Raw genomic sequence first — 15,752 nt, 5'->3', positions numbered from 1 at the left:
GACATCTGGCACAGACCAAAAGCCTGTCGACAGTTTCAGTCATGCCTCATCCATACAAAGTGTTCTGGGATGTGAAAGAGAATAAACTCTTCTATTTCAGCTGTGGCACTAAGAAGGAAGGGGAATTGCCCACCACAATGTGCTCTGGACCAGGATCCCAGGAGTAGGTTCTCATCTAGGAAAGCAGGTGATGTAGGGTGAGCAAGAAGAGAGATGTCTTGGAGGTGTGAGGAGAGAGAGAGGGCATGGAAAGATATTAAAGTCTCCTTGAGAGAAAAGTTGGAAGGTTCATCTCTGGAAAACACCCAGTGTGGTATATGGGACATGCAAGCAATGAGGTGGCCAAAATTCCCACCCAAAAGCTTCCTTGAACTGCAAAACCCCCAGCTACACACCTGGCTTTAACCTAAACCCACTCTGCTGTCTACTGCAGAGGGACTAGTCTTGTCCTGGAGGAAACAGAGGGAAACCAGTAAAACCAGTGACTCAACTGTGCCGGTTGACACCCGGTGGAGATCTGTCCTACCTCTGTCTGGACTCTGAGCAGGGAGAGATTCCCCCACTCCTCCTATCACTGTGGGTTAAACCAGCAAGGGACTGGGCTCCCGTGCGCTCCTGAGCTGGGGATACCCTCGTCCTTGCTCCTCTCGCTCCGCAGGCTGCAAGCACGGCGCAGTGCCTTCACACGGTCCCCTCTCCTGGATGCTGCTCCTCTCTGTTGAGTGACGGTCCGGCTCCTCGGGGACCTCGGAAAGCTCAGCCAGAGGTTAGCAGCCACTCCGGCTCGCTCGAGCCATCAGTCCCATCAAGCAGATAAGGCTCCCCTTGATAACAAGACCTGCCAGAAACGAGCCTCCAGTTTTTCCACCTTTTTGAAGTCTGGCCAGTGAAGTTTTGCAGAACTTTGTCTTCTTGCCAAAGTAACCAACTTCCAGCTCCAGCCTTCGTCTTCTCTCCTTTTCCCTGACCTTCTCCCCCCCCCCGCCTTCCCTCTTCCTCCTCGCTCCTCCATGCAGACACCTCTCCGTGGGGCTGATAGGGATGCTGGGGAGGGGGGGACGGAGGACGAGGGAGTGATGTCATCTGTTTTTGGCCGCTGCTGGAGGAGGCAAGGGTTAGACATGTCTGCCTCTACCCAGCCTGGCGCCGGGAGCAACTGGTAGCCTTCCTTTCGCAGCCGCCTCTGCACCTTATCAGGGGCAGGATGACATCCCGGGGACAGGCTGCTGGGGTTGCAAGGAAAAGGAGGTGGAGAGCCCCTGAATGTGAACCTTGTGAGAAGCATGCACGCCTGGGTGTGCACATGGATACGTGTCTCTGTGTGTGCCTGTGTGTGCGTGTGTGCTCGCTGGCAGGAGCTGCAGAGGGAAATTGCTCCCAGCAGGATGGAGCCGGCTATCAGCCGCCACGCAGAAGAAAGCGCCTCTGTGCTGCAGCCCGGCTGGAGTCAAGGGCCGTGCTGCTGCCCAGCTTTGAGAGTTTAACCTCTCGCATCCCGGGCAGGCAACCTGGAAAATCTTCTGTGACCATCTGCAAAGGGTTGAAAGACACCCCCGCCTTGCCATCAAAGGAGGAGGCCAGGGCAGAGGGAGGGAGGTGAATCCATCTGCCTCATACCCAAAGCTTGGGGTCGGGACTGATCTCAAGCAGGGCTGGCTGCAAATTTGCCATGTAAATGGTTTTGAGATGGAGCATTGGTCCTCCTCTAAATGTTTCTGGCAATTTTTCCCAAACTTTCGAATGGAAAATCTTCATTCTCCATAAAACACCAATACCCCCTAATGCTACCCCCTCTTCTTTTCTCTTCCCCAGAAATGTAGTTTGATCAGAAAAGAATGAAATATTTTTGGCTAAACCCAGAAACAAACCATGCTTCCTATCTCCTACAACACTTGCCCTTGAGAGGGAAAAGCCTCCTTGAGCTGCAGCCCGAGGAGACAGACAGTTCCCTACAGCACTGGTCTTTCAATATTTTTATTTTATTTTATATTATTTATGAATGGTACAAAAAATAATTTCTTCCCCCACCCCAATGGATTGTCCTGCTCACACCCCACTTTGGAGACCAGTGGTCTAGAGGAAAATGGAGACTTTGGGGAGAGGAACTACAGCCCCTGAGGCATGGGGCAGAAAAGTAAACACTGAGTGGTTCTCTTTCCAGCTGGAAAATTTATAAAATTAATTTTTTTTTTTGGCTTGGAAAAAAATAAGATTTTCTGTAAAAATCATTCTCTCTTGTTATAGTTACAGTGAGAAAATAAATACTGAAAACCTAAAAATGCTACAAATTCAGGGTCACCTTCAGGGACCCTTTCACACCTCAGCCCTGTTTCAGAAGAGCTCCTCTCATCTCAGGCAGAGCCAAGCCCTTGCATCGGGTAAGGGACTTGAACATCTACAAAGCAAAGGCTCCATCCCCTTGGCCTCCAGAGATCCCTTGAGAGCCAGAGGAACAGGCTCTGTGCAGCAAGAAATTATGTCTTACAAGGGTTTTCTTATCTCTGTGGATGGCGAACGGAGCCCAGGGTGACCCACCACGGTGGAGACACTTCTGTCGGTCAAATGAACCTCTGCCAGCAAAACCTTGGTACGTGTTTTACATGAATAAATCGATGTCCTGTTTGCACGCCCCTACAAGGGGACTCAGAAAAGATGCAGCCGCTGGGACTGCCCTGTGCTGACCTCGGCTGTCCACGTCAGAGTGAAAGCCTGGCAGTCGGTCAGCCCTAACGTCTCAGAGGCTGTGTAATAAAGTACATTTTTTTCTAGGCGTAAATAAATGACTTCACCCTCCTGGCGAGGTGTTCTGGGTGATTTCGGCAGCCCCACCGGGAAGAACAGCAGCACTGGAGCAATGCAGCCCCTCTCTCCCCAGGGTGGGAGTGCTGACCGGTGGGGATGCTCCAAAACAAACACAGCGGCGAGAAGCTGCCAGGCTGCTCCACAGTGTGCTGGCAAAGCCACCTGCAGCCAAAAGTTTGTATCTCTTGGTTCGGAGACACCCTGGGGATGAGAGGTGATGCTAAATTTGGGGAAAGTGTGGGGGAAAGGCTTTGCACCCCAGATGAGGGAGGGTGAATGAGCCCTTTCCCCTCTCCATCCTCCTCCTCAGGGCCACTGCTTGCAGGACCCTTCCCCAAGCCCCCAAGCACTTGCCCCTTCCTCCAGGACCAGGTCCCTGCGCCTGGGACAGACATGAAAGCTGTCAGGAGGCTTTATTTTCCAGATCTTCGTGCTGCTATCAGTGACTCCCACACACTGGAAGTGAGATATGTGTGACAACATTTTTTCCATCGGCGAGCTTATCGTTGCTGAGAAGAGGGGAAAGGGCTGGGGAGAGGTGATGGGGAGGAGGATGGGGGAAGGAGGGGAGGTGCACGGGCACGAATGCCTACCTACCTCATCCTTCACCCTCTCCATGCTCCTCAAAGCTATGAAAGAAAGAGAGGAAAAATGGGGTTTTGGAGGAATGTGTTGGCAAAGCAGTTGTGTCAGACCTATGGCCTGCTGGCCCAGCAGAGACAGTCCTAAATTCCTTGGGTAAGATCCTAAAAAACTCTTCCTGAAAACATATCTCTTGATTCATATGGGTGTACATACAAATGGTGAGACCTTCTGCAAGGATGTTGGCTGGGCTAGCAGGACCCCAAGGGGTATGACCTCTCCTTGGTGTCAGACTGATCCTTCCCAGGACTGGGGGAAGCTCCAGCCAGCAGGAAAGATATTTATACAGCAAAAAGCTCAGCTGTATCAGACACAGACAGCAACTGGGACCCCACCTCTGGGGCTGCAGTTGTCAACTGCACATTGCATCTTGCTGGGTTTTTGCAGGGGTCACTTTTATCAAGCCTGGGAAGACAGGGGCTTGGCCCACAACACTGTTTGGCAGAGCATAGCCTAAAACCTGGCTTTCTCAGTCTTTGCCCAGAGAAGACAGAGGGAGCAGAAGTAAGGCATGGTTCTTCAAGCCTGGCAGTCCATCCACAGCCTAGAGGACCTGATGCCATGGTCCTGGGGCACCAGGAAACAACGAGCTTTGTGAAGCTACAGGAGATGCAGGGACAAAACCAAATCTGCAGCCAGATGACGGGAAGGCTTCTGCTGGGTATCTGCTTGGTCCATGGCAGCCCTTTGCAGCAGCCACCTCAAATAAAACATGGTTCCTGAGATTAAAAAACATAGATTAAATAACATTTCCCACCAAGCTGCTGCTTCCAGGGAAAGCCTGAGACAGGGCTGCCCTGGTTTTGCTTCAAGGCAAGAAGTTTGGCAATGCTGTCTCTGGGCCATGGGGAGGTAATTGCCCAAAGGAGTCATCTCCCCAGGCAGAGGTGAAGCTGAGGTCCCCCTTGCTGGCATGTGAGTAGGTTTACCTCCCCAAGGAGGACAGCTATGGACTTGCCCCACCAAGCAGTGTGATGCCCATTAAGTGCATTATGGACTCTCCAGGCTGGTGTTTCCAAGGATGGGGCTGGATGGCAATATAATCTTTTAATGTATGGTCCACAGATGAGGAGCAGCCCTATCTGAGCACCAGACATCTCCTGACACTGACCACATGGGAGAGGAAACACATGAGAACACACAGCAGGGGAACAATGTGCATGTTTTGTTCTGTTCAGTGATGTGATTACTTCTGGTAGCTGGTGTGGGGAGGTGGCAGCTGTGCTTCTGTGATCCACGGGAGGTTTCACCATCAGCATCATCACTCCCAGGCTGCCTGTTCCTTGGGGAGCTGCTGTCTGCTGGGAGATGATGGTCTTCAAGCACAGTTTGTTAGCAGAGTCCCCTGGAGGGTGACAGACTGCGGTGGGTTAAGCACAGGCTGGAAAAGGGTCCCTTGCATTTTGTGAGCTGACACAGTGGGGGATGAACCAAGGTCCTGCTGAGTGTAGGCAGAAGCAATTTTGGCTCAGGTTAATCCAGTTATCAGCCCCCACTACAGCCCTGTCACTCACCAGATCCATGTGGTGAAAGCCTTCAAAATGCCTTCAGAGACAGGCAGAATCATCCCACTAACCATTGCCAGCCCCCGAGCCACCAGCTGAACCATCCTGAGATAAAACTGAGTCTCAGAATATGTGTGGAGACCTTCTGTGACGTGAGCATGGGACAGAGACGGGTGGGTTTCTCATGGATGAGTCTGCAGCAGTAATGCTCTCATGAGGGCAGTGGTCATCCTTACATCAATAAATGAGGTTTGTGAAGGAAGGTGGTGTTATAAGGCCAACAAATATCCTGCAGTAGGGTGGGGAAGGAGAAGGTGCCTTCTTTTTTCTTCTTTTCTTTTTTTTTTTTTAAATTCTCTATTATCTGTGCATAAGCACAATGCATCCATGTCAATGTTGTGCTGCTCTTGAGAACAGAAGACTTCTGCCAGATTGCCCTTTCACCATCCAGGTAACGGAAGGGGTGAAGAGTTTTCCCTAGACCCTCAGAAGGTCTTCCAAACCTGACCATCCAGCAGATAAGCAGTCCACCTGGACTTCAGGGGTGACCTGCCAGAGGTCACAGACACCTCAAGTTGTTTCCTTGCCCAGGTGCTCCTTGCACTTCTATTTGCTGTTCTCTGTCTTCACAGGCTGTAGGTCACCAAAGTGGGGACAACCTGCTCTGGAGGGATGGTATCTACACCAAGGAAGGAAGGTGAGCTAATGGTACTGGAGGTAAGGGCCCCAAGTCCTGAGGTCATGGACTAGAGAACACAGATTAAGCATGGACAAACTTGCATGGACCAAGACACAACGGCACAAGGAACTAGCAACCAGACAGTAATATATTGGCCAAGTGTCAGAGGGCAAACCACCACACGCCATCAGGAACGGAAAGAAGCCAGCTCTCGTGTATAGCAAAAGAGCAACCCTGTTTCTTTGAAAAGGTTGTATTTTTCAACCTGCTATGCCCATGTGTCTATGTGAGCTGTCCCCAAGGGTCACCTTACCTGAAGCTGGAAGCTCTGCTCCCTGTGCCTGGGACTGTCCCTTGAGCTCAAGAGGTATCAGTGGACATCCTTCTCCTTTCCTCTCCTTTCATCTCTTTTCCTTTTCCCCACAGGGCAGTGAGTACACAGATGTGCTTGTTTTGAAGGATGTGGGGAAGCTCCTCCATTAGCTGGGAAAACCTGGAACCCCATCCTTGTGGGCGCATCCTGGCTTGGATCGGGCAACCACTCAGCAAGAGGTTATGAAGCTGCAGACCCAATTCCACAGCGTGCAAAACAACCATGAGCAAAACCAGGGTTCCCTCTTCCCTCCATAAGCGGGGGTGATACAGAGAGTCGGAAGCGTCCATGTCATTGATTTGCCAAAATCACATCGGGCATTGCTGGCTGACCCCAGTGATACATTTCTGGAAGGAGATAGCTCCCAAATTAACATTCAACCATGCACTGATTAGCTGGTGAAATCATTTGCACGAGCTGTGGGAGGAACAGAGAAGAGGGTTCCCCTGATGGTTTGTTCTCCTTGACAAATCCCGTGACTAAACCAGATCTTTTTGACTCATTTAGCCCCACACACAGCAAAACTGCTACCAGCAGTGTTCGCTTTCACAGGGGTGTTGCACCAGCCCAGAAATGTCCCTGGTGCCGGATGCTCCTCCCAGACAGTAACAGAAATGCTGAATCAAAAAAAAAAAAAATCAGTGTTTATTTTCTGGGCTGAGCCTGCCTGAGCCAGCGTACCAGCAAAAGGGAGGTCAGTAAAGGCTTGCTGTGGGAAACTGCCTTAAGGTTTGGCAATTGTTCAGATTAAGGATAGAGTTTTTTCTAAAGCATGTGACCAGGCACGTGGAGAGTTGGTGTCTGCTCCTGCCTCTGAACGGCTTTGCAAGCTTTCCTGCCTCAGTTTACCCATCTGTAAGATGGGGGCAAAGACAACTCTCTCTTCCAAAGGTGAATGCTGGAGAACAGCTCATGAAAACACAGAGTGACTGAGGCTGCGTGGGACCTCAGGAGATCTCTGATCCACCCCCTGCTCCAGCCAGGGCAACCTCGATCAGCTGCTTTTGGGGAAAGTTGAACGAGGTGTCCCAGGGTGTCAAAAAACATTTATTAGATTTTTAAGAAATATCTTAGAATATGATCTTTATAATATCTTACAATAGTAAAGGCATTTTTTTCTTTTGTGCAAAATGAAAAGCAAAAGGAAAATTCCTCCATATACCATCAAAAGAAAAAAAAAAACCAAAGTCCAAAAAAGTGATTTTCACTTCTTACCATGAAACTTTCCTTCTTGGGGGTGGTGGAGGGGGTGAACCTGTTTCCCTCCCCACCTGCCATCCCTGGAGAAGATGGACCAGTGGGGGGATCACGCAGCCCCCACGAGTGGGGCAGCTCCAAGCCGTCCATGGGGGTCTCCCCAGGGTGAGCTCCCGGTGCTGCCTCCCTCTCTGCCGGTCCCCAGGGTGCCCCACCGTGCCTGGAGAGACCGTGGGAGTTTGGCTACCGCTTCCCAGCTCTTATCGGCACTCATGTGCAGCCTGTCGCCGATCCCACTTAGCTCAGCCACTGCGCGCCCACCCTGGGGCCGGCCCCGTCTCGGGGGGACCCCCCGCTATCTCCAGCACTGGCTGAGACATTGGTGGGGGCTCACAGTTTTCTGGCGGCAGAGTTGCTGCCCCAGCTCCCCTCCCTCTCCCATCGCCCCGCTCCCCTCCAGCCTCTACCGCTGCCACATCTGGCACAGGCTGGGCTGTTTCTTGCTGACCGAAATAGCAGCAGAGATAACCAACCCAGGCAGGGACTCTGAGACAAATTTCTATTAAGAAAAATGTTCTCCCCACCCCTTTGAGGAGGACAAACCTGCCACCACCATCTGGTGTGGACCCCTCTTCTTCTCCCTCTTCATCTCCAGCCTTGCAGGCAGGGGAGAGGGGATGCGGTGATGTGACCGAGGTCGCACAGCCTGCCGGTGGCAGAGCTGGAGGCTGATGGGTTACCAAGTGTTCTCCCAAACCCACCGCCCTTCATAACAGTGTTGTAGCTGTTTTACATATGTATGGAGGAAGCAAAGCCGCTGCAAAGAGCAGACCATGCCTCAGGGTCTGGCTTCTGCTCTCACTTGTTTCCTTCTCTCTCCCAGTGATGCTGCCCTTTGGGTGGCTCAGCAAAGGAGACAAACCCAGTCCTGGGCCCAGCAATTCCTGGAGAGCAGCCCTGGATGGAAAGCGTGCCACTAACAGACTAATTAGCAGGGCTTCACAACAGGTTAATTAACAATTTCCCACAGGGCTGTGCTTGGAGCATCCTGGCCAAGTGTGTGACAAACCACGCAGACAGACCTGCTGGAGCATCCCCAGCTCCCGCTTTGCTGTGAGGCTGAGGCCTGTTTCCTAACACGATGAGAAAGATTTTTCTGGGCCGCCTTTGTCTCGGCAGCTTCCCTTCGCGGCACAATGTCTGCCGTAGGAGAAGCTGGGATCTTCATTTCCCTCCTACCCTCCATTATTCCTCTATATTCCTCTTCCAGGGTCTTTTCCTTATCTGCCACCACCTTCCTGTTTTTCTTCCTTGCTCAGCACCCTCCAGCCTCCCTGGCTCCTGGACCATTGGCTCCTGCCGAAGAGCTTCCTCCTCTGGCCGATGTCCTCCCAGCGATAGCCTCAAGCATCCCAGGGGACCGCGGGCATCCCGCAGGGCCCCGTTGGGAGCGGGTGGTGGTGCTGACCCCGTGCCGAAGGAAACGGTGCTGGGAGGAAACTGGGCTCCCAGAATATCTCTGCAAAGGGCTACCCCAGGGATGCAGAGATAAGCAGAAAAAGCCTCATTTGGGGGGGAAGGAGGAGGAGGTCAGGGCTGTTCGTCTGACGTGTTTGTGTGTCTTCTGGCATAAACACCAGTCTGGGCTTTCTCAGCGGGCGCCAGGGTCCTTTTTGGAGCGGGGGCAATTGTTTATGCAGCCTCTGCTCACCTTGGGATGTGCAGCTCAGCACCGCGGTGGGGAGGAAGATGGTCAAGACCATGGAGAGACAATGTTAGGAGGGTCAAGCCCTGACACTGCAGCTCCCAGGAGAGGGTGCTCTCTTTTTCAGTGTTTGCTGCCTTGCATGGGTGCCAGTTCAGGGTTAGGACCTCACTATGCCTGATGCTGGAAAGACTCAGGGCTATCTCTTGCCCCTCAGGTGGGACCTACAGGCCCTTGGTGTGTGCACAGGTACAGGGTGACACAGCCCATCCCGTGGAACAGCTGCCTGCCTTGTGAGGACTACCACAGATGATGTCCACCACAGTGGGCCAGTCTCAGGAGCCCGTGGCTCTTGCAAACACCAGCACACAGTATTTGTTGGCTACAAGTCCTTGGAAAAGCTACACATGCTCCCTGGGCTCAGAGCATGCAGTGAGGCCCCTCTGGGAAGACCCCATGGTGTTTTGTGAGCCTTCAAACACGGAGGTCCATCTCCTGGTGGATGATTGGGTGCCTCAGCACAGTGGAGGCTACAGCCAGAAGTCACCACCACCTCTTTCCCCATCCCAGAGGCTCTCCATCCCAGGAACCTCCTGCAGAAGTGATGCCTCGGGATGGGGAACAGGAACGAGGACCTGGGGGACAGCCCCTTGGCCCCCACTGCATAGGTGTAGCTGGAGACACCAACAGGACTGTGCACAAGGGCTGTGTGTTGGGACATCTGCCTCCTTTTTCCCCACGTGAAGAAGGCCGCCTCATAGCTAAAGAAGACCCATTTCAATCTAGCTGACTTGCTACCTCATCAGCTAGGAAACAACCCAGCTGCCAACTTCCCCTCCAAAACTCAAGACTTCTCCAAAGTCCCAGAACAGCATAATTTTACACTTAGGTCTCAGTTTCAATACATGCACGTGACTCTGTTGCAATGAGTACGAAGCACGCCCGCTGTCTCAGAGCCAGTTCCATCCGCTCTTCCCAAGCTGAACCTGCTGCCTTCCTCCTGCTATATTTATCAGAATGATTTAGTTGCTTGGAAAGTGCTTGGGGAGGCAGCAGGGGTGGAGAGACCTTGGAAATCAGCCATGGGAGAAAACCTGCAGCCGCCTCCATCCTGATGTGGCTGTTGTGAGATGCTCTCACATCTCCCTCGGGGTAATTCCAGTGTAAAGCTGGGAGGCTGCTCATCTTTGTTGAATTGCTCGTGCTCTGCAGATAATTTTTAAGTCTTTAGCACCTTTGTGCATGGCCATCTGGGTTCATTGCCCTTGTGCTGGAGACCTGCTCACCTCCCAAACCTTCACGATCCTCATCTCCAACTGGAGATTTCCAGGATGAGCTGATGCCACTTTTCTTCTGCTCAGGAGATGGTCCAAAGCAATTTGTCCTCCCCCCGTCCCTCAGTGCTGTCCCTCTGAACCCACAGGGACAGCAAGCCTAAAGTGGGAATTCTTACTAATGTGAGATTGGTGCATTCAAATACTTAAAAAAGTTTTGACACCTCCACTGTGGCAGTGAGATCAGAGGAGATTAACACGCAAAACCTCTTCAAAACCCCCACAGTGACAAAGGACAGCGTGCCGCTGCCTTTTACTCCTCAGTTTTTTACATCCCTTGGTAAGATCTGTCCCAGCTGGAAGCCTTGCCTGTGCCAGCCAGGAGGTTCTCACTCAAATCTCTGCAGCTGCAGATGTTGAGCAACCTTCACGAGCGATTTCTGCTGCACACCCCAGCCATGGAGTCCTGTTGGGCAACCAGGCTTGCAAGCACAACCCTCTTTGCTGTGGAGATTTTATGGTGCTCAGCTTCCTGTTCATTCCTGATGCACACACCCCTTGTATTTCAGCCTCTGATGTGGTTTTCTTTCTTGCTGTGCTGTGATGGAGCAGGGCTGTGCAGTTGCTTTAGTTAGCTGCCAGCAGGCACTTTAAACGCTCCCGCCGATTTCTGTGAAGGTCCATACTTGCTAAATGCCGTGCAATGAGGCTGTTTCCAGCCTGAGCAGCTGACAATGGTGTCACTGGGCTGGGATTTGATTCAATCTCTCCTGTAGACACAGATAAGGATGCTGCAGCTCCAGTATCTCATCATCTCTTGATTTTCCTTGCCTCTGAAGTGGATCTGCCTTTGTTTCTTTTAGGGAGGGAGAGAAAGAGGAGGGGGTCACCCAAGCCCGGTCTGTAGGGACAGAGGGCAATAGCCACATCTGGGGAAGGTTAGGGCTGAAGGCGAGGTGAACCATCCCTGCTCATCTCTCCCCACTTCCTCAGAGGAATGCTGGGGTAGAGGGACTTTCCCCCACAGGAGCTTCAAATGAGATGGGATGACATGTTCCAGCTCCCTAGAGGCATTTGGGACAGTAATTACCAAGCAGCCATGGAATGAGGTAGTGGAAGTCATCCTCTGGGAATGAGACCTGTTCAAAGTGATGGGGCCAGGTTTTGCGGTGCCCTGGGAAGCAGCAGGAGCAGCTGGTTGACTCTGCAGTTTTCTGTCTAGCCAAAGACATCTACTCCACACATCCCTTTGTAAAGCCTTCCCAGACCACGAGGTGGCATCAAAAACCAGTGTAGCCTGAACCAGACTGGTTTCCCCCTCTGGTCTGGCCTCATCCAGCAAACACAGAGGTCCTGAGTGGTATCCTGCTGGGACGGACTGCGCAGCGTCTCCCTCCTCACAGAGACATCCCTTCTGCCCGTGGGGAACTCCTCATTGGCTTCCTTATCCTGCACAATTTTTCTAAATAAATTAAAATGAAATAAAATGTGCTTCCAGTTTCCACCATATCCAAAACAGGTCCAGGCTGGCTTTTAGGTACCCGTCTCACCCAGTCCATAGTCCCTCACCACTGACCCTCAGAAAACTCTCCCAGCACTTTGCCCTTCCTGCCCCAGCTCCTTAGGAATGACCCTGATTTCCAGTCCCACCAGTCCTCCTCCTATTTCCATTTCCCTCCTGAGGCTCATATATAAACAAAGCAAAGAACAGGGTTACCAGGAGAAAACAGGTCCCGGGCGGCCAGCAGCATGCGACAGACCCTCACACGTCACAGAGTCTGGCACCATGCCTCATGTGATAACCTTTCACCGCAGCACCAAAACCCACCCATTTCTGAGGAATCTTAGGAGGTTTCCCTTCCTGCCAGGAGTAGCAAGCCTTCTAGATTTGCAAGCAGGAGAAGGGTACAGGCAGGGTGGCCAAGTGGTTGCAGAAGAGATCCCTATGGGACAGGTCTGCTGCTTTCTCCATCTGGGCTCACCATGGGATAGACTCTTTATGCCTCAGTTTCCCTTCTGCAAAGCGGACACTGACAATGGCTCTGCAGAGAAACTGGTATCTCCCTGAACCTGAATTCTGTGCATACAAGACACAGCCTCCATCCCTACATTAACTATTGAAACCAAACACAATATAGAACAAATATTTTGGCCTAAGGAACACCCTACAACATGTATTTCATGCTGTGAGCAGGAGAGATCAAGAGATGGAGATAAATTCATTGACACAGATTCTGAGGGTCTCTTTGGATAGACAAGGACAAGTACAGCCCCGTTTCTTGGCCAGTCACTTTGGGAAAGCATCTTCCCAACCCTGTATTGGGAGGGAAGACTCATGTTGAGTGTAGGAGCAAGCCCCATCAGCCAAGAGCCCAGGTGCCCACCTTGCTCAGGCTCTTGTCTTGGCCACAGCCAACCTCTGAGAGTGCAGGGGAAGGCAAAATTGTTAAACACTCCCCCAAAAAGCTGTGCCCAGAGCGCTCTCTGTAAAGTCAGGATGTCAAAGTTGCTCTTGATGGAAGGCACTGACACACTGGTCCTGCAGGACAGTAAAGGACACAAAAAGGGGGGGTTTTGCTTTATCTGTCTCTCTGTCCAGCACCCACAGAAAAATGCTCTGGGTGCAAATTTTCATGGTGTGTATCAGTGCCCCGGCTTCTCTCTTACTTCTTCTTTCCAGTGGATTTCCTCCTCTGAGGCCAGACGGAGGTTTCCTTTTGAAGCACAAGAGATGTCCCCATCATTGTTTTTTCTTATGCAAACCTGTCATCTGAGCAGGAGATGACCGCAGAGAGGCACTGAGGGGAAGTCAGCTCTGGCATTCCATCACAAGCCAGGACAGACAGATAGAGATTGTGGTCAGGTGGCTCAAAAGAACAAGATCAGCAAGTGGTGGAGAGAGGAGGTCAGGTGCCCAGGGAGAGCAGGTGAGATCTGAGCACTCACCACTGCTCTTGAATTTCCTCGAGGTTAGGGCACGGTAGAAGCAAGACCAAAACTAGGCATGTACCACAAAGGGAAATGAGGACGCAGGGGTAGATGCTGTGGCATCTGAACCCGCCTGACACCTCGGATGGAAAGCACATGGGAAAGGTGCCCTGGAGGTAAAGTGTTTCCCCAAGAGGAACATCTTGGTCTACCCGGGACCGTAGCAGCTGCCAAAGCCCCAACAAGCCCCGCACTGAGTAGGAGACAGCACTGGGGAGCTCGCCCAGCCCAAAGAACTGAGGAAGAAGACTCCTTGACAGAGAATAAAGTAGATGGAAAAAGTTCCCTTAAACTCAAAGATCAGCCAGAGCTGTGGGGGAAAAAAATCAGTTCTGGACTGTTAAACTCAGAGGTCCACCTCTGGCTCAAGAGTACCCCAGCCCAAAATTGCCAGGAGAGCTGCCAAGAGAGGCCTGGCCACACTGAATAATAATTGAGCAGTAATGTTCACACCTGGATCATGGAATCATAGAATCATTTTGGTTGGAAAAGACCTTTAAGATCATCAAGTCCAACCATAAGCCTAACACTGCCAAGACCACTGCTAAACCATGTCCCTAAGCACCACATCTACATGTCTTTTAAATACCTCCAGGGATGGTGACTCCACCACTTCCCTGGGCAGCCTGTTCCAGTGATTGACAACCCTTTGGGGGAAGACATTTTCCTTAATATCCAATCTAAACCTCCCCAGCACAACTTGAGGCCCTTTCCTCTTGTCCTATCGCTTGTTACTTGGGGGGAGAGACCAACACCCACCTGGCTGCAACCTCCTTTCAGGTAGCTGTAGAGAGTGATCAGGTCTCCCCTCAGCCTCCTGTTCTCCAGGCTAAACAACCCCAGTTCCCTCAGCTGCTCTGCATAAGACCTGTTCTCTAGACCCTTCACCACTTCATTGCCCTTCTCTGGACACTCTCCAGCACCTCAATGTCCTTCTTGTAGTGAAGGGCCCAAAACTGAACACAGTACTTGAGGTACAAAGGTCCGTCTCAAACCAAACGTAGGACATGTTTTGCTCTCAGCCTCTTACATACCAGACGTGAAGAAAGACATTTCCACCTTCGGATGAGAGCAGTTTGGCACCTCCTTGGGCTCAGCATAGACTTAGTACAGCTGATCGTGTTTGCTCAAAGTCAAAGAAGAGGAGACACCCCGGGAAAATGAGATGGTTGAAACAAGGGAACCAAGGAGCGCTTTTCAATAGAAAAAATGAAAAATGCTATTAATGTTTAATTTAGACAAGGATTTTTCCTTGCATTACAGCCAAAGATCAACTTTGTCACTGTGCAAAGTGCACGAGTAAATGATAGCCCTACCATTGCCTCCACAAACCCAGCCAGGGCAAGCAGGCTCTGCCCTCGCCATCTCTCTGCTAACCCAGATCTGGATTTGATTCATCCCAGCAATGGTGGGAAGAAAATTTTTGCTTATGTCACCCATTCCTGAGTCACCTCCAGGCAGTCACCCGCTTCCTCATGAGCTGGGCTGAGTCACCAGGCACTGCGGGGTTGCATAACCAGAGTTCCCTGTTTGCAAGGATTCGCAGAGTACTGGAGTTCCTTCTTTGCAAGGATTGCCAGGGAGCAGAGGGGAGGATGTTGCGGGATCCTCCAGATCTAGAAGGGGCCTTCAACCTCTTAGGGACCATCAGCAGTGTAAGGCAAAAGGGGTGCACAGGGGTTGGAGGACACCGAGACTCCCCAGTTTCCACCTACCTTGCTGCACAGATGGAAATCCAGGCTGGGTGTTGGATTTAGCTCTGCTGATGAATTTATGGCACGGCTGAGCGCTGCTGCCTCCTCCTTGGCTGTTTTTGGTTTAGATATGAACCAAACCTGTAAAGGGGAAAGGAGCAGAGCTGCAAAGCCAGGCTCTGCCCTCAAAGCAGCACTTCCCACATCTCCCCCATGGCCAGGGGGCCATCCCCATGGCATTGCGGTGCTTTGCTTATCTCCCATCCACAACAGGAGCACACAGCCCCCTCTTCCAGCCACCAACCAGGGCAGCCTGGCCAGCCTCTTGCTCAATGCAGGCAGCAAAGCTCATTTTCTGGCTGGGCAGAAAAATCTGGTCAACAAACCCCCAGCTGCCACTGGACAAGCCTAAAACCAGCAGAATTAGCCAAAAGCCAGTCCAAGGTATGTTTCGGTGAGCTTTTTAAAGTCACGTGCTCAGACAGTAGCTCTGGTAGCCACTGAAAGCTTCGGGAGCGAGGATTTGAACAGAGGATGTCCCAGCTCCCACGGAGAGGTGAGGATTACATCGCTGTCTAACCCTTCCAGTGAGGATTTATCAGGCAGGGTTATGGCTTTATAAAATCCTGCTTACCAGTTGCCCTGGGCGAGTTATCTACTTTGGCAGCTGATCCAGCCATAATAACCGTTATTATCCCCATCAAAACCCAACCGATGAGTCGCGGGAGATGTTCTGCCGCTGCGAGGGCGTGCAAGTCAGCTGAAAAACCTGCAGAAGCGATAGATCGCTGCTAGGGAAGTGGATATAACTCACATTCAAATCAGGTAGTTTGCAAGTTTGGGTACAAGATGTAGATCTGATGTACCCTTTCAAATCGCTGAGGTGTCAGTTT

At 51.7% G+C, this 15,752-nt stretch overlaps 1 protein-coding gene across 1 annotated transcript in view; it reads left to right on the top strand.

Annotated features, from left to right (window-relative positions):
- CTSB (cathepsin B) overlaps positions 1-15,752 on the top strand; it is a 131,641-nt gene that overhangs the window by 100,735 nt on the left and 15,154 nt on the right. The gene's annotated exons all lie outside the window — the stretch shown is intronic.

The sequence above is a fragment of the Balearica regulorum genome, chromosome 3 (assembly GCF_011004875.1).
Source record: "Balearica regulorum gibbericeps isolate bBalReg1 chromosome 3, bBalReg1.pri, whole genome shotgun sequence".
Taxonomy (NCBI): domain Eukaryota; kingdom Metazoa; phylum Chordata; class Aves; order Gruiformes; family Gruidae; genus Balearica; species Balearica regulorum.
The sequence above is the reverse complement of the archived record's forward strand: the minus strand, read 5'-3'. Positions and strand labels throughout refer to the sequence as shown.